We start from the raw sequence: 20,210 nt of genomic DNA on the forward strand, positions 1-20,210 counted from the left end.
TCAAAAGAGAATGTCCCTTATGAGAGACCTGCGGAGACTTGATATAGATTTAGCTTTCCTCCAGGAGACGCACTTGACTCCTAAAGACTCCACACGCCTCCATAATAGATACTACTCTGAAGTATACTTAGCCTCTGGTCCTAAAAAACGTGCAGGAGTTGCAATATTGTGTAAAAAAGATTTACCTTTAAAGATAGACAAAACTATAAGTGATGTTAAAGGGCACTACCTAATACTTATAGGCTCACTCGCAGGTAAACCAATCACTCTAGCGAATGTCTACGTCCCAAATACACAGCAAATTGATTTTTTATCTGCCTTTCTTACTAAACTCCAGAAACATACCAAGGGAACCGTTATTCTGGGAGGGGACTTCAACTTGGCTTTTTCCTCTACCAAAGACAGAAGTAAAACTACTACCCCATCCACTTCTGCTCTACATGACCGCAACTCTCGTAAATTCCGAGTACTACTCCGAAAGCATAGCCTACTTGACCTCTGGAGGATAGCTAACCCAACTGCTACAGATTTCACTTTTTTCTCCCCACCACATGCATCGCACTCACGCATAGATTATTTTTTTGCAAAAGCCCATCTCCTACCTACCCTAGTTGACTCAACAATAACCCCCTCAGCCTGGACTGACCATCAAGCAGTCACTATAGATCTTGACTGGTTATCCAATCCACACAAACCTCTGCACTGGAGATTAAATGAATCCTTATTAAAGGACAATACACTCACCGCGGACTGCCTAGAGGAACTACAGACATTCTTCAAAATAAACACTGACTCAGTAACCTCATTTGGCCTAGTATGGGAATCGCATAAAGCTTTTATTAGAGGCTTCTTTATAGCAAGGGGTTCCCGGAAAAAACACAACACATCAAAAAAACTGAGCGAATTAAATGCTTCACTTACAAGGGCAATTAATGCTTACAAGCACCAACCGACACAAGATCACTTCTCTACCATACAACAACTCAAACTTGACATCCGTTCCCTACAGTCCTCACAACTTGAGAAGAGCCTGAAATGGAATAGGCAGCTGTTCTTCGAAAGAGGCAATAAACCGCACACCATATTAGCCCGAAAACTTAACCCACAGAGTGTTCAACGAACAATATACGCTATGAAAGACACCCAAGGGGTTACCCACTACGACCCCGCTAAGATAGCGAGCATATTTGCCTCCTTTTATGAACAGCTGTACAAGCTACCTGACCCCTCAGCTAACCCACAATATACAGAAAAAGTATCTTCTTTTTTAGAACAGCTCAATCTCCCCAAATTAACAGAGGAGGACTGTAGGGTACTCAACTCCCCCATAACTACAGCTGAAATGTTAGAGGTCCTTAAAACTTCCCTCTTCCAAATCCCCGGGCCCAGATGGCCTTCCATACTCCTACTATAAATTGTTCCAATCGATCCTCATCCCACACTTAACAACTGTGGCCAACAAAATTATGACAGGTGAAAGCCCACCCACGTCCATACTTAACTCTCTCATCACAGTTTTACCCAAAGACGGTAAGGACCCTCAACTCCCACAAAGCTATCGTCCCATTTCCCTCCTAAACTCTGACCTAAAAATAATTACAAAAACCATAGCCAATCGTCTAAACCCTATCCTGGTCAGACTCATAAACAACGACCAAGTCGGTTTTATTCTAGGTCGCCAAGCGGGAGATAATACTCGCAAAGCCATTAACCTTATATCTTTGATGAACAAATTAGACAAACCTTCTCTGCTTCTAAGTTTAGATGCAGAGAAGGCCTTTGATAGACTCCACTGGTCCTTCCTATTTAAAGTCCTCGAACACCAGGGTTTCCCAGGACCCTTCCTCCACCTAGTTAAATTTCTCTATTCATCCCCAACGGCCCTAATAAAGCTTCCTTTCGCTCCCTCTAAACCGCTCCAAATACACAATGGGACAAGGCAGGGCTGTCCTCTTTCCCCACTCCTCTTTGCACTCAGCATAGAACCTCTTGCTGAGGCTATCAGACAGAACGCCAATATTAGAGGCATTATACATGGTAAACATGAATATAAAATCTCCCTATTTGCAGACGACATCTTATTGTCCATAATAAACCCATTAACCTCACTCCCGGCCTTACATGACACTCTAAACATATATGAATCCTTATCAGGCTTTAAATTAAACCAAGACAAAACAGAGGCTCTACCTATAAAAGTACCTCCAAGCCTTCTCACTTCCTTACAGACATATTTCCCTTATAAGTGGCAGACGCACTCTATTAAATACTTAGGAATTCATCTCACCCCCAATTATAATACCCTATATAAATACAACTTCTCTCCCCTTATTCAACGGATTCTTCAGGACCTACATAAATGGACGGCATATAAAATCTCCTGGCTAGGCCGGATCTATGCTCTAAAAATGAATATTCTACCCAGAATACTGTACTTATTCGAAACCTTACCAGTCCTTGTCCCATCCTCTCAGCTGACATCTCTTCAAACGGCACTCCACAAATTTGTTTGGAATCACAGACGACCAAGAGTTTATAAAAACATTCTTACCTCTCCCAGGGAGCAAGGTGGCCTGGGACTACCACTCCTACGCTACTACTACTACGCTGCTCATCTGCGTCAGTTGTCAATGGTCCAACCTCAGAGTACATACAAAATGGGGTCTTATTGAAGCGACTAGCATGCTACCCATCTCCCTAGCTTCTTTACTCTGGTCTCATACCACCCCTAAAATTCCACAACAGTATCTACTCCCCACCATCAAATTTACTTTACACATCTGGCGAATTGTGGCCCCGATGGGTAGGCTGAAGTCCTCCCCCTCACCTTTACTACCAATACTGGGTAACCCCAACTTTACTCCAGGCCTCTCCAAGTCCTTCATGAACACCTGGTTCACACTAGGCTATTTTAATCTCAGCAATTGGATCCATCCCCTCACAGGGAAAGTGTACACTAGGCCGCAGCTCGAAGATAAAATTAACTTTAATATGCAGCGGACCATGGAATATAATCAAATTATTCACTTTATAAACTCAATTGTCCGCAAACCCTTAACTACCCCTTTTTTCTCCCCCTTTGAGAGACTATGTAACCGTAATGGACATCAAAAGGGCTTAATTTCGCAAATTTATATAATCTTAATGACCAAATCGGGAACCTGGACCCCAGACCACCCATATATGTCAAAATGGTCTTCCTCATTGTCCACTCCTATAACTAACTATAGAAGACTGGGGAGAGATCTGGGAAAACGCCAAACACTCCTCATTATGCATACAAATTAGAGAAAATATTTACAAAATTTTGTTTCGCTGGTATCTCACCCCAGAAATACTGTCTAAAGTATACCCTGGTACTTCGGATTTATGTTGGAGGGGCTGTAATGACGTGGGATCGCTAGAGCATATCTTCTGGCTGTGTCCCTTGTTGACCCCCCTGTGGTCCAACGTCCAAGAAATCATTACCTCAATTACGGGCGTCACAGTACCACTTGATCCCCTATACACGATTCTGGGCAAACCTCTCCCAAAGGTGAACAGATATACAAATCGCCTGATCAATCATATACTAACGGCAACCAGATTAACTATTGCTTCCTCTTGGAAAAATATAGCCCCCCCAGATATCTCTGAAGTTATTCTTAAGGTTAATTGGACCAGGTCCATGGAAGAATTAACAGCATCCTTAAGGGACACAAAAAACAACTTCCACAAAATTTGGGACTCATGGCCCTACTCATCTCCCATCTACCACCCCCCATAACTCAATAATTCCACACTCTTCTCACCATGTTATAAGCTGAACCAAAGATGGATACCGTGACTCCAACAAGACACTTTTTTATGTCTATCCAGCATAAGGCCCTGACTTGAACAGCTCTCTAATGTCTAATATATGATGTACGATGACTGTAGCAATGGCTAACCTTCAATCTCTTCCTAGAACGATCACCTTTCTCTCTTATATCTTCACAGATTAACCACTATCCTTTTTCTTCTCTGTCTAGTTATAGTTATACCTTTCTAATAAAGAATCCATAAGTTCCATTGGACTTCAACTTCACAAGAGTTTTGAACCACTCAATTCCCATGGATGGAAAACTAAGCATATATAGTAAAGATAAAAAAAATTGTACTAGCTCTTCACTACTATGTTGTTATCTGATGGTCAAACTATAATTGTAAACCATAGAACTTTTTGTACAATATCATCTAAGTCCAAATACTCTTCCTTTATATTACTATATGGTTCTTACTTGTAGCATAATGCATCTTGTTATGTTTTATTGAAAATCAATAAAAAAAAAGTATGACAAAAAAAAATCCATTGATCAATAAGAACTCAATGAATGTATGGCTACTGTTACTTTGATACACGTAACATGGCTGGCTTCATGATTTCACAGGTTCAGTCCTGGACTGACCCATGTCTTCTGCTCGGACGCTTGCCCCAATTACATCACAATACATAAAAGGGTTCAGCTAGTCAGAGTAGATTAACTCACCTCAAGAGAGGCAGGTATGGCATTAATCATTGGAAGAAGTATGTCTAATATATTCCTTGTGACTTCTTCTTCTGTGCATTCAGCAACATAGTGATGGTTCATCAGCCTATTTTTAATATGTTGCAATATAAACAGAGACTGAAAGAGATAAAATCAGCAAAATGCTCATTTATAGCAGTAATAAGACAATGGGCCTGATTCACAAAGCTTGTTTAAAGCACACCGACTGAGTGTGGGGACATCTAGTGGAAAATAAAGTAAAAATACACATTTACACTACCTTTTACATTAAATTAAAATAAATTCTTCCTTTTTCCCCCACCCTGCCCCCATAGTTGCCAAAATAAGACACTTAATCAAAAAAAGGCATTGGCCTCATCAATAATGATGTAATCCAAGATAAAATCTTTGCCATCACCAAAGGTAGACACTCGCTGCAAGTTGCTATTTATCATGCAGTACATAGAAATGTATTTTTTTTTTTTTGAAAATTCTGTTTATTGATTTTCAAGTTTTAAACAGAAAACGTTAAAAGACAGAACATAAAAATCAGGCACAATCTTCAATCACACGCAGGTGAGGAGAAAAAATAGAAACCCCCCCAAGTCAGCTCTACAATGTACTCGGCACCCCTCTACCCACTCCAATTATAGGTTATATTGATTTATTCAAGACCGCTTAGTATGATAATTGGGAATGGTCGGAATGCCAATTTCCAATTCCGTGGTAAATCCGCATTCCGTCATGTACCGATTCCGCTTTCCGCTACCAATTTTCGCATTCCAAGGCGGAATTTCCGCCGGAAATCGCGGAAATTCCGCCCGAATTTAACATCGATTTTCTCAAACTATAAAGTCTTTTTTTGAAAACTTTTTTTTTGCATCTTGTTAACAAGATTCTGTTTAATAAACACTGAAAATTTGATGTTTCTAGGACTTACGGGGGCTTTGCAATTAACTGCTAAATTCGTCAGATTTTTACTGTAATGTAAAATGCAGAAAATAGGCAGATGCAGATTTTCTGCATTTTACATTACAGTAAAAATTTGCCGAGTTTTTAGCGGTTAATAGCAAAGCCCCCTTAAGTCCTAGAAACACCAAATGTTCAGGGTTTATTAAACCGAATCTTGTAAACAAGATGCAAAAAAAAGTTTTCAAAAAGACCTTATAGTTTTTTGAGAAAATCGATGTTAAAGTCGGGTGGAATTTCCGCAATTTCCGGCGGAAATTTCCGCGATTTCCGGCGGAAATCCGCCTACGGCACTTGCATTACTGATTTCCGCATTCCGATGCGGAAATGCAATTTCCGATCGGAATTTCGGAAATTGCATTTCCGCGGAATCCGAATGAGCATCCCTAATGATAATACAGTGCTTACGTTGTAATTTTAAGACTAGAAGTTATTATAAACAATGTGGGTTAGTCACCTGATATCTATACAGATAAGTAATTTCCGACATGGATCGCATGTTTGCACTGCAACATGTATGCCGTGTCTTTATTAGACATCCATGCGGTTTCAAACCTTATTGAATTGTGATGTGCACCCCCTTGCAATAGAAGTTGCTTTTATATCGATGTATTAAACTGACTCATTTTCTGCTCTGAGAAAAAAAGGTACAGAGTCCCAAGCTCTTTTCAGTAACATTTCTTTTTTTTTGGTCCATTTGGCTCCTACCCGCAGTCTGAAAGGACAAGTCAGCAGATTTGAAATGCTGATGTAGGGGGGGAGCATTGACCTTAGGACAGTTCATCCAGCTATCCTCCTCTTCCTGTTTAAGTCCCCTGGCGGTATTCCCGGGCTGAGCTTGGGCTCCGTTTCAGGAGCTGGAAGCAGTAAGCCCGGGCTCAGCTCTTGACTGATTCCTGGGTTTTGTGCTCAATCAGCGCTGTGTAGCGGGACCCAGGCTCCCCCTCCCCCCCCCCCCCCCCCCCCCCCCTGTCGGCTGTCTACCTGGTCTTTGCCCATCGGGATCCCCATGCCTTAGTAAAAGGCTTTTTCATATTCACGTTTAACTGTTTTTTTTTCCCAAGCAATGTTCCTTGGCAGGCAAAGTTAAATAGACCAAAGCTCTCTTCGGTTGTTCTGGATCGGTGCCAGTGAGAAGAATTCTATTTTTTGCAGCAGAAGATGCCGACGTTCTGTTTCATTTCATGAGCCTCATCCAAAATGATGTAATCCAAGATGAAATATTTGCCATTACCAAAGGTACACACGTGCTGCAAGGTATTTATCATGCGGTACATAGAAATTATATATTTTTGTTTAAACTGAAAACTTTGCCCTCCCCGCGGCTCCCCCCTCCAAACAGCGCTCAGGGCACCCGCACTAGAAACGGCCATGCCCCTAGGTGAGGGAGGGGGGCCCCGGCCGGCTGCACTAGGGACCTTACCACCCACAGCCTGTGCAACATCATCACACATTGTCCGCTCACCGCTTGTAGCGAGCCATAACATACGCTCTGCGGATTCTCAGTTTTCTATAATACTCCATCTCTAGCAAACGTCTGTTCACAGCACCCGCCTTTTATTCAAATCGCCTCCCACAATGCATCGCGCTGGCCCAGTGCTATACACACGCCTGGCCAGTAGAGGGAGCTGGGGGCATTCTCCACTGCTTTACCGCGCTCACATGGACGCTCTGTCAGAGCATACAGTAAGGTTTTTGCTCTGAGAACAGCAGCCCGGCAGTACTGTATACAAACCATCTGCTTCATCACCCACAGCTGCAGAGCTAGCTAGGAAGGATGCTTGTTGTGAGTATATGCTGCTGTTTAGCCTGTAATAGCTCAGAGCACAGATCTCTGTGTAAGTGCATCATCTGGAGATCTGCACACGTCTAGTGATCAGTCTGATCAGGTACATTGGTGACATGATGCTACTGAGGACCATCAAAGATCTGACTACCTGCTGCAGGCTTCCACATATGGGCTCATTCACTAGGAACACAACATTAAGGATGGGAAGGCATTTTGGCTCCAATAGTGGCTGGTTGTGTCACTCTACTGAAAATGAATAATAACTTTTTTTTACAATATTTATAAATGATTTAGCCAGTGTGCCCATTGGAAAATCTTTCCTCTCCCTGATTAACATTCTGAAATGTATCACGAGAGGTGACATCCTAAGTGCTGTCAGGTGCCGCTCTCTGGAATTATGTAGTATTTATATAGCGCTGACATATCATGCAGCGCTGTACAGAGTATATTGTCTTGTCACTTAACTGTCCCTTCAGAGGGGCTCACAATCTAATCCCTGCCGTAGTCACATGTCTATGGATGTATCATGTTGTATATGTATTGTAGTCTAGGGCCAATTTAAGGCGGAAGCCGAATAATTTCTCTGTTTTTGGGATGTGGGAGGAAACCAGAGTTCCCAGAAGAAACCCACACAGACACGGGGAGAACATGCAAACTCTGTGCAGATCGTGCCCTGGCTGGGATTTGAACTGTGGTCAACACTCGCCACGGGTGTGCTAACCACTACGCCACTGTGCTGCCCATTTCTATACTCCATGTTCCAAATCCAGTAGAAAGTATCTGGTCTCCCTGAACGCTCCGGGAGGAGAATTCCGCTTAGCTAAACAGCCTAGGCTATGACATCACTGGGAGGGCAAGGTTACAGGCCAATAGACAGCAATACTGTATATACATATAGGAAGTGTTTCTAGTGCTGTGAAACCAAGATTATGTAAAACTGTGTATCCTGAATAATTTACTACATTCTGCTATATACACTTCCTCTTTAGCAATACGTGCACAGGGACAGTCCAGCCACCAAGCAGTCACTTGCTGTATAAAGAGCAGAGCACTGTTGCATGTCACATCAGATGGGCATTTTGCTAACAGCTCAGATATGATGTATTCCAGGCAGCTAAAGCATATATGTCTAGCCATTCTATGGAAATCTAGTGGCTCTATGCCACTTTCTCCCAGTCCTCCCTCTGGCTATGGAGGAGGGCTTCTCTATCACTGGATAGCTAGTGATAGAAGCCAGAGGAGGCGTGTCCTGGACCTCCACAGTGACACACTGTTGCATAGAGGCCTAGGTCCTGGAAGAAGTCAAATAACTGTCACTTTGGATTACACAAGAAGGTATTGATTGCCAAGGATTTTATACTGTGATAATAAAAAGATGTAGCCGGCACCATCACTTGCTCTTTTACTTTTTATTAAAAGAACGTCATTAGTATGACAGCCCCTGATGAGTCATTGATGACGAAACCGGTAGGGCGGAGCCTCAGGCGCAGTATGTGGAGACGCTGGATACAAACGACAGCAGTGAGGACGCTCAACTTTTAAATGCGCATTTGATCTTAATGATATGTGAGTGCAATACTTTTTGTTTTTATACATTATTAAACGGAGTTACGCTATGAAAGCCTATTTCTGAGTTCTTTAAGGTGCAGTACTGGTCGATCAGGGTGGATATCCCAGACAAGCGATTACATCTGGTCCTCTGGATCAGCCATAGCAGTTGGTGAGCGTGCATTTTTCTCATTTCCACGGTGGTGGAGGCACGAGTGGGGAGATACAGATTGAGCACTGTGGTGATTATAAGAAAGTTGAAGCAGGGTCACGCTATGTTTTCTGCTATCTGTCTTTTTTGAGTGACACCTTGGAAGAAGCTGGTGCGTGAGAAGAGGGGATCATATCTCTTTACCTTTGAAAAAACGCTGATGCTGATTTTGATTTGATCAGCCAATCCTGTCGGTAAGGGTGTTCTGACATTTAATTGTGGATCTAACTAAGCTGGTGCTGGAATAATTTTGAACTGTTGCCGCAGAAAGTACAGTCTCAAACAGTAGTAAAGTCTGGCAACATTGGGACATTTATGTATGCTGGTATATGTGTTATATGTGATGGACTCGATGTAAAGTAATATACCATTCATGCACTATGTATATACTGTTGGTAGGAAGCAGTGTTGAGCGCTATACCCACGCATCATTTAGGTGCAATACTAATACTGTTAAGGGAGGTGATACCCCCCAGGGTTTAGCGATCCATTGGGATAAGTGTTGTTCCTATTGTAAGTGAGACCAGTGAAGAGAGGAGCGCAAAACCACTTTTTATAATTTAACAGGTCATAACCGCTAAACTATTTTTAAAACGTTTAATAACAAAAATGCATTACATACAGTTATATACACCAATTAACATATACACAGAGCTTAAAAATAAAAAGGAATAAAATCAGAAAATTCTTACTTAGTTAGCTGAGCAGTCCACTTGAAGAATGAAGAAAATAGTCCAGTTTAAAGTAGGCATTCAGCTTAAAAGTCTTTGTACACAACATGCGCCCGGTTCTCCTTGAGCACATGTCTGCCTTCCTTGATAGATGGAAATTGAAGAACTCAGCAGGTTTGGTCCCGCCCCCCCCCTTTTATTGGACCTGAGTTTGGGGCTGTCACTACCTGGAAAGTAGGTGTGTTTAAGGCAGGGTTATCTCCTGGAAGCCAGGTTGCCACCCTCACTCAGAGCACGAAATGTACCAATTTATTAATAATTTGTGTAATTCCGCCCCAGATTGGCGTACCGCAAATCCGAGACTATATTTATAAGCAGCTTGCGACCCTCTTAAGCGAGGCTATACATGCCTAGTCTGTCGCATTCGCTCTACGCAGGCTGGATAAAGTGGTTTCTCTATTGATTCCTGATAGCTAGAAAATTATAAATCATGTGAGTGATAGAACTGATTTCTGGGTATCAAGAAATGTGTTTGCTGTCTTTCTGTGCCAAACCCATCTTGAATTATTACTACATTAAGGATTCCTTTGTTTGAGCCTCTGAGTTTGGAGGGAATTTTGAATCTAAACCAGTTTGAGGTTTTTTTTTTTCTTTTGGGGAAAGATGAGCTGTGTGGCCAAATGGCTTCTCGGCAGGGGGGTGAGCCACTTGTGACATTCTTTCCTGACACAGGATGTGGGGGAGGCTACTGTACTCCTGCAATGCTCTCAGAAGAAGAGCAAAGAAAGGTATTTGTTCTACCCAGGGCTGACAGTAACTGTGCGGGGCCATACGAAAATCGATGGCGCTAGCGCACGACTTTTCCGTAATGTTCGTCACAGAGGGGGATACCTGTTAATATAACTTTGAATTGTTCAAACTCTGCCATCCGTCCATTCCCGTAAGCCTCTGCAGCTTTTGTGAGGTAGAAGGTCCACATATTGATCTGTGCCGCCTCCTCCATCCTAACTCCATTTGGTTTCCACGGCAGACCTGCCCAGCATCACCATGTGCTGCGGAGATATGTCAAGAACCGCAAGGGCCGATCCTTGTTTGGGTCAATCACTCAGTCAGAAATTCGGTCTCGCGGTCACTTTGCGCATAGATGCTCATATGTGGATTCGCAATCTATGAACAGACTAGCCGAGAGGAGCGTTCTGACTCCAAAAGATTCACCACACAAATACAATTCAAATGCTTGTCACCACGTGCGAGTCAGCACATGACTGTAACTATATTAACACACTTAGAACACTGTAACTTGACCCTTAGCTGTATGCAGGGATCGGCACCAGATCTCTTGTCTGTGCCCGATTGAAGCATACAGGTTGTAGATGGGGTTACGTAGGTGGTGAATTGGTACTGTAGCAGCAAGAAACTCCACTGGGGACACAGAACACAGGCCTAACGCTTTCCCTAATAGCAGCACAGCTCTGTCCCTACGCTCACTCACAGCAGCCTCAGGCAGAGTGTAAAATGGCTGCTGTGCTGGCTTTCTGATAGGTTGGGGGTGTTCCAGATGGGAGGGATAGCTGATTGGCTGCCATGTGTCTGCTGACTCTGATGTATAGGGGTGAATCAAACATGCCATGTGCTCGCCTACTGACGCTATCACCCGTTCACCGGGAAATGTCCACCGGGGAACAGTTTGGGCCATCTCTGTTATGACTACCACTGTGTGAGGCTTTCACTGAACTCTTCTCAATAGAAGGGTTTTCATATAAAAACAATCCATTGATCAATAAGACTTCAATGAATGTATGGCTACTGTTACTTTGATACACGTAACATGGCTGGCTTCATGATTTCACAGGTTCAGTCCTGGACTGACCCATGTCTTCTGCTCAGACGCTTGCCCCGATTACATCACAATACATAAAAGGGTTCAGCTAGTCAAAGTAGATTTACTCACCTCAAGAAAGGCAGGTATGGCCTTAATCATTGGAAGAAGTATGTCTAATATATTCCTTGTGACTTCTTCTGTGCATTCAGCAACATAGTGATGGTCCATCAGCCTATTTTTAATATGTTGCAATATAAACAGACTGAAAGAGATAAAATCAGCAAAATGCTCATTTATAGCAGTAATAAGACAATGGGCCTGATTCACAAAGCTTGTTTAAAGCACACCGACTGAGTGTGGGGACATCTAGTGGAAAATAAAGTAAAAATACACATTTACACTACCTTTTTTACATTAAATTAAAATAAATTCTTCCTTTTCCCCCCACCCTGCCCCCATAGTTGCCAAAATAAGACAGTTAATCAAAAAAAGGCATTAGCCTCATCAATAATGATGTAATCCAAGATAAAATCTTTGCCATTACTAGGGGTGGGACGGCGAATCCACGAATCCCTCGAATATTAGGAAATATTCGAGATTCGTGGATTCGAATCCCGACGCCATTTTCCACTATACGAATCTGCCGAATCCCAATGCCGCATCGCCGCGCATCCGCCGCTCGCACTCGTCCTCCTCCCACCCCCCCGCGCCTCCTCCGCTCGCCCCCCCTGCCCGCATCCACTCACCTATCCATAGCGGAGCGCAGAGCGGCAGACCTCTCGCCGACTTCCTGGTTCCCCCTAGTGACCGGCTCTTACAATGACGTCATTAGTAAGAGCCGGTCCGGCCACTAGAGGGAACAGGGAAGTAACAAAGAGGTCTGCCGCTCTGCGCTCCACGGGAAAGGTGAGTAGATTATGCAGGGGTGAGCGGAGGAGGCACGGGGGACGGAGGAGGCACGGGGGACGGAGGGGGCCGTGGGGGGGTTCTATCTACCTACCTACCGACCTAACACTATCCCTACCTACCTACAGGCCGCTATACCTACCTACCTACAGGCCCCTATACCTACCTAAAGGCCCCCTATACGCACCTACCTGCCTACCTAAAGGCCCCTATACCTACCTAAAGGCCCCTATACCTACCTACCTAAAGGCCACTATACCTACCTACCTACCCACCTACCTAAAGGCACCTATACCTACCTACCTACCGGACACTATACCTACCTACAGGCAACTATACCTACCTACAGGCCACTATACCTACCTACCTACCTACCTGCCACTATCCTTACCTACCTACAGGCTGCTATACCTACCTACCTAAAGGCCCCTTTACCTACCTACCTACATACCTACCTATACTTAAGGCCCTATACCCTGCTACCTATACTGAAGGTCCCTTTACCTACCTACCTACCTACCTACCTACATTGAAGGCACATGTACCTTACTACCTATACTGAAGGCCCCTATACCTAGCTACCTACCTACCTACCTACCTATACTGAAGGCACATATACCCTGCTACCTATACTGAAGGCACATATACTCTGCTACCTATACTGAAGGCCCCTATACCTAGTTACCTACCAATACTGAAGGCCCCTATACTTTGCTACCGATACTGAAGGCACATGTACCCTGCTACCGATACTGAAGGCCCATATACCCTGCTACCTATACTGAAGGCCCATATACCCTGCTACCTATACTGAAGGCCCATATACCCTGCTACCTATACTGAAGGCCCATATACCCTGCTACCTATACTGAAGGCCCATATACCCTGCTACCTATACTGAAGGCCCATATACCCTGCTACCTATACTGAAGGCCCATATACCCTGCTACCTATACTGAAGGCCCATATACCCTGCTACCTATACTGAAGGCCCATATACCCTGCTACCTATACTGAAGGCCCATATACCCTGCTACCTATACTGAAGGCCCATATACCCTGCTACCTATACTGAAAGCTACCAATATTGAAGGCACCCATACCTAGCTAGCTATACTGAAGGCACCTTTACCTCGCTACCTATACTGAAGGCCCATATACCCTGCTACCTATACTGAAGGCCCCTATACCTTGCTACCTATACTGAAAGCTACCCATATTGAAGGCACCCATACCTAGCTAGCTATACTGAAGGCACCTTTACCTCGCTACCTATGCCTGGGTACCTATACTGCGGGCAACTATACCACGGATCGCACAATTTTTATGTGCAGGATTCGTTAGATTCGGGATTCGAAAGGTTCGAAATATTCGAGAACCTTTTTAGATTTGGATTCGAAGAAATTGTGGATTCGTCCCATCCCTAGCCATTACCAAAGGTAGACACTCGCTGCAAGTTGCTATTTATCATGCAGTACATAGAAATGTATTTTTTTTTTTTTTTTTTGAAAATTCTGTTTATTGATTTTCAAGTTTTAAACAGAAAACGTTAACAAAAGACAGAACATAAAAATCAGGCACAAATTTCAATCACACGCAGGTGAGGAGAAAAAATAGAAACCCCCCAAGTCAGCTCTACAATGTACTCGGCACCCCTCTACCCACTCCAATCATAGGTTATATTGATTTATTCAAGACCGCTTAGTATGATAATTGGGAATGGTCGGAATGCCAATTTCCAATTCCACGGTAAATCCGCATTCCGTCATGTACCGATTACCGATTCCGCTTTCCGCTACCAATTTCCGCATTCCAAGGTGGAATTTCCGCCGGAAATCGCGGAAATTCCGCCCGATTTTAACATCGATTTTCTCAAACTATAAAGTCTTTGAAGTTTTTTGAAGCTGAGTTTTTAGCGGTTAATAGCAAAGCCCCCTTAAGTCCTAGAAACACCAAATGTTCAGGGTTTATTAAACCGTATCTTGTAAACAAGATGCAAAAAAAAGTTTTCAAAAAGACCTTATAGTTTTTGAGAAAATCGATGTTAAAGTCGGGTGGAATTTCCGCGATTTCCAGCGGAAATCCGCCTACGGCACTTGCATTACTGATTTCCGCATTCCGATGCGGAAATGCAATTTCCGATCGGAATTTCGGAAATTGCATTTCCGCGGAATCCGAATGAGCATCCCTAATGATAATACAGTGCTTACGTTGTAATTTTAAGACTAGAAGTTATTATAAACAATGTGGGTTAGTCACCTGATATCTATACAGATAAGTAATTTCCGATTATGGATAGCATGTTTGCACTTCAACATGTATGCCGTGTCTTTATTAGACATCCATGGGGTTCCAAACCTTATTGAATTGTGATGTGCACCCCCTTGCAATATAAGTTGCTTTTATATCGATGTATTAAACTGACTCATTTTCTGCTCTGAGAAAAAAAGGTACAGAGTCCCAAGCTCTTTTCAGTAACATTTCTTTTTTTTGGTCCATTTGGCTCCTACCCGCAGTCTGAAAGGACAAGTCAGCAGATTTGAAATGCTGATGTAGGGGAGCATCGAGCTTAGGACAGTTCATCCAGCTATCCTCCTCTTCCTGTATAACTCCCCTGGCGGTATTCCTGGGCTGAGCTTGGGCTCCGTTTCAGGAGCTGGAAGCAGTAAGCCCAGGCTCAGCTCCTGACTTTCCTAGGTCCCGTGCTCAATCAGCGCTGTGTAGCGGGACCCAGGCTTCTTAAGATTCATAAGATTCCCCCCCCCCCCCCTCCAAAATCTGCTTCAAACACCTCTAGCATTTTGAGGATCTGCTAGCAGTTTTGGTGTGCACTGGGCCTAACAGCCAGTTTTCCCAGGAAAACCAACAGCCCGCTCCCTCAGGGACCGACAATAGAATGCAAAAAAATACCCTTAAATACATTTGTAACCCGCTTGATCCGTGAGAACCAGGCACTTGGCTAAGTGGAATCCACCAGACACTGACTCAGATGAAATGATCAGCGATTTATTTGTTACCTAACAGTGGTTACTGTAGAAAGGAATCAATTATCAAAATACTTTCCTTGCACATCAGAGGTCAAATAAAAAAAACAATAAAACCAATCTTCTGGTCTTCACTGCCGGTGCACTGGTAAAAGTTGTGGAAGAGAACTGTTATACAGAATTTATAGTGAGCTACAATAGGTCTTCTTGTGCAACAATCAACCACTTTACAGCATATACAAATCACAGTAGCGATGTTGGGCGTGGGCTGGGGATAGGACCGGTCTACTGAGCAATTCAGTCCAGTATCGGATCAGTTCTCAGTCTTGTGCAACTATAATAAAGTTCTGTTGCTCAGCAAAACCTTACGGGAAACTAGTGACAGCACGCAATAGAGTACTGAGTAGCTCAGTTTGTTGGTTGGTCCAATCAGGACATTCACCTTGCTCCAAGATCTTCTATACTCTTTAGGTTGTATTTGTAGCACTCAATACACTCTCTCTCCTCAGAATACCTCCCCTCTAGATTGGGCTCCCCAAAGGAAACAAAAGAAGATAAAGCAAATAATCAAAAAGGGTTAAAGTAATATAAAGATAAAATAAAATATAAAGTGACCGATGCACCCCTCTAGACCATCAACACCTTCCCACTAAAATAGGACTCTGCTTAAAGGGGTTCTTTCGCGAACGATGAAAAAAACAAGTGGTTTATGCATAAACTATTAAACATCCTTCTAAAATAGTGTAAAAAGCAGGAGTTGTGTTTTCAGAGTGTGCCCAGGTGCGGACAGGTCCGGGGGGGGGGGGGGGGGGGGGCAGAGTATGGTGGCTGTTGCTGCCCATGAGTCAGGGCTCTTTCGCTATTGGCTGGCTGCAGTTGATCAGACTTTCAGGCTCCCTCTACAGGCCTTGCAGATTCCTCTTGTGTGACTGCTGTATTGGCTACAGTGACTTGAGCAATCACAATGTCTGCATGGAATGGTAAGGAGATCACAGCACAGATAGTGATCTCCCTGCAGCAGAGATAACACAAAGCTCAGCATGCAGTCTCTGCCTGACCTGAAGACTTGACCCGGGCCTGCAGTGGCATGTGCTTATTCTAGCCAGGCCTGTCTCAATCCCACTCCCCCTCTGATAAAGATGGAATAGTGAGAGGGCTGCTGAAGCAAAGCAATGTGTGACAAGAGGGCTGGAGGCGATTTGCTATCTGCTACACAGTGGTTGGCAGAAGTCAGTAAGGATCGGTTCACATTTGCGTTTTGGGTCAAACCGGATCCAGTGAGTGGATCCGGGGTCTGCATCACCGGATCCGGATGGCCCACGGAGTGGCCATTCACATTGTGAAAACGGATCTGATCAATGATTGAGGCATCATGTAGTCACATGACCCGGAAGAAGACTGAAGCTTCTACTGCCAGCTGCTGCGCAAGACTAGGTATGTGTAAAGAATCCCTAGCCCACCCGCCCGGCTACTGCACCCTCCCCTCACCCTCCCGTCACTCAGGTTCCCATCGGCACATGCTCCCATCCCCAGATTTTTCCCCGGGACTTTTGGCATGTACCCCACTCCGCCATGCCCCCCTCCAGGTGGTAGACCCCTTAAAGAGACACTGAAGCGAAAAAAAAATGACATAGTGAATTGTTTTGCAGGATCACTCCCGTGTTTGACCCCATGAAGTATAATATTGAGTTTGCTTTGTTGTGCAATCCGAGGAGTCTGCCAGAAAGTATATGGTTTTCCAACCTGCAGTCCTCCTGCAGTAGACACAAACAGTGAGTTACTTATAATTATGAATCTGTAGGCAAACAGAGGTTATTACTTACCTCTCATGCTGGGTTGTTGGGATTCTTTAGTATACTCCCCTTCCATTATCTGATCGTCTGTCAAAACAAAAGCAAGTTAGTGGCATAAATAAACTAGAGAGTATTTGAACATAGCAGTTATCTCTATATATAATTTGCCAGTGTCCCTGCATCCTTTTTTACTTGTGTCAGTGCTTTTTTGCACAGTGCATGTGCAGGGACGCAGAAACACTGAAGGCTTGCAGAGGAGGACGGGGTCAGAAGCAGCAAGCGTATGGCGGGTACACAGTGACAGACCTGGCCCATTTTTAAACGGGCTAAGGTCACTAGTTGTAGATAAAAACTGTATTATATGTACAAAACTGCTCATCTTCTGGAGAAATTGTGGGTGCTCAGAATGAATGCAAGTGCTCTCTGTGGGCTCTATTCACAATGACTTACCGCATGTGAAAAATACCGACCAAAATATCTCCTTTGACCTCGATTCATGAAGTGCTACCGAACGCTTCAGTAATTTAGCGCTAGCATTTAGCTGAAGTTAGTATTCATAAATGACATCGGAGGTCAATGTCATGTGTGCGGTATTCTGGTGGTAATTGTGGTAAATTTTCTGATCTTAGTATTCCGAGCGCAATACCTCCCGCACTGCCCTGTCATTTATGTTTCTGCTGTTGGCGTGTTTACAGCGAACTGAACAGAGTAAAATTATTTCAAATAAAAATGCAGGATGTTGCTGCAAATGAGTATTACATCCTTACTTTGCCGTCAGTTCCTCTCAGAAGCTCACCATTTTCTTCTTACAGTTGGTTATAGATTGTCAGATCTGAAATATACCAGTTGCTGTCAGTTATATATCAGGTGCTGTCAGTTACTAAATGTGTAAGCTAATGTTCATGTTTCCCTATGGCTCAAGTGGGCGATATTACAGTATAACAGTGCCGACCGGGAAGCTGTTATGGGGTAATGGCCATTGCTGACCACTAAAAATAATAAAAATGTAATGCTGAATACTACTAAGCCTTCGGTAAATTTTGCATGCGGTAAATTAATGAAAAGCTAATTTTCACCGCAAACTGTTTGATGAATCGAGGCCTATGTAATTCTCATTTTTTTCTGCATGCGGTAAATCCCTAAACCCTAGAACCCCCTTTGTGAAAATATACACAATTTAATAAATTGTATATATTACAAATATTATACTGCAACTATACCTAAACCTACACTCACTCAGAACCCCCCCTTTACCTATCCCTAACCCCTAGACCCCCCCCCCCCCGGTGGTGCCTAACCCTAACCAACCCCTGTGTCCCCCATGTCCCTTGCCTGTGTCCCCATCCCTAACCAACCCCTGTCCCCATGTCACCTGCCTGTGTCCCCCATGTCCCCTGCCTGTGTTCCCCATGTCCCTTGCCTGTGTCCCCCATGTCACCTGCCTGTGTCCCCCATGTCACCTGCCTGTGTCCCCCATGTCCCCTGCCTGTGTCCCCCATGTCCCCTGCCTGTGTCCCCCATGTCCCTTGCCTGTGTCCCTACGTCACTTGCCTGTGTCCCCCATGTCACCTGCCTGTGTCCCCTGCACTCACCCGCCGCATTGTTGCGCTTTAATCATTGGCGTCGGGCAATCAGCAAAGTGCTCTTAGCACAGACGAGTACCGTACTGATTAAACGTGTGTCAAACATCCCATGAAGGAATGCAATAACCTTGATTGATTTACCAAGCCCCATATCTGCTAAAATGCCACCTTTTCCACTTTTGGTGCAGGCCATATAAGAATATGTGGTGCACTTACAATTTTATCATTTAGCTCTTTCAAGATCAGACTGTCCAGAACCTCTTTGTATTCGGAAGTCTCCTCATTGTTCTCCTTGAAAATTCAGTTGCTCTGCTTCAAGTTTCTCTTTTTTTTTTATTTAAGATCCTCGTTGGGTGTATTCTGTAGGCCTCCTAAAAATATTAGATGCATTTTATACGTTTATATTAACCTCTTGATTACCTTTTTACGTAAACATCTACAAAGAACAAAACGCACAAAAAAGCCTTGTCCTGTTCTCAGATTCAGCTGCTGTAGAGCTTCAAGGTTTTTTTTTTTTTTACTTCGATACATGTAACATGGCTGGCTTCATGATTTCACAGGTTCAGTCCTGGACTGACCCATGTCTTCTGCTCGGACGCTTGCCCCAATTACATCACAATACATAAAAGGGTTCAGCTAGTCAAAGTAGATTTACTCACCTTTTTGAAGAACGGCAGGTATTGCATTAATCATTGGAAGAAATAAGTCTAATATATTCTTCCTTGTGACTTCTGTGCAATCAGCAATATAATGGTGGTCTCTAAGCCTATTCTTAATGTGTTGTAAGACAAATGGCTGAGACTGAAAGAGATACAACAAATGACAAATCAGCAAAACGCTCATTTATAGCAGTAATAAGACTGTGCAAACTGGTTCACAGGAAACATCTAGGTAGACCACAAGATGTCTCGCCTGATACTGATGGACACCTGAACCTGCTGCTGCATGGACCATCTAGTCCTGGACCACTTGTCATTTTAAAATGTCCTTTTGGTCCCTCAGAACATACCAAGATAAGTTCCAAAATGTTCTCCACCGCCACTGCCATGCATGCACGCTGCGCATACCCATAAAAACTCAGAGAGACCGTGTAAGGGAACAAGTGTTTCCTGAACCAAAGTTCCTGTGGTGAAAAGATCATGGCTTCAACAAGGAGTCAATGATCTTTTCTGTAACACTGTGTGGCCTTGTTTAAAGCACACAGACTGTGTGGGGGACATCTAGTGGTAAATACATAAAGTAAAAATACACACACTAGATTTTTACATAAAATGTAAATACATTCTTCCTTTTCCCCAACCCTGATCCATAGCTACCAACATAAAACACAACCTAAAAGACAGCATTTAAAAAATACTTGTTAGGGACTTTTACTATGTATGGAATGAGGATACATTACTGTTATATTTTTTTTTAAGGATACCCG

This window comes from Hyperolius riggenbachi, chromosome 7 (assembly GCF_040937935.1).
Source record: "Hyperolius riggenbachi isolate aHypRig1 chromosome 7, aHypRig1.pri, whole genome shotgun sequence".
NCBI lineage: Eukaryota > Metazoa > Chordata > Amphibia > Anura > Hyperoliidae > Hyperolius > Hyperolius riggenbachi.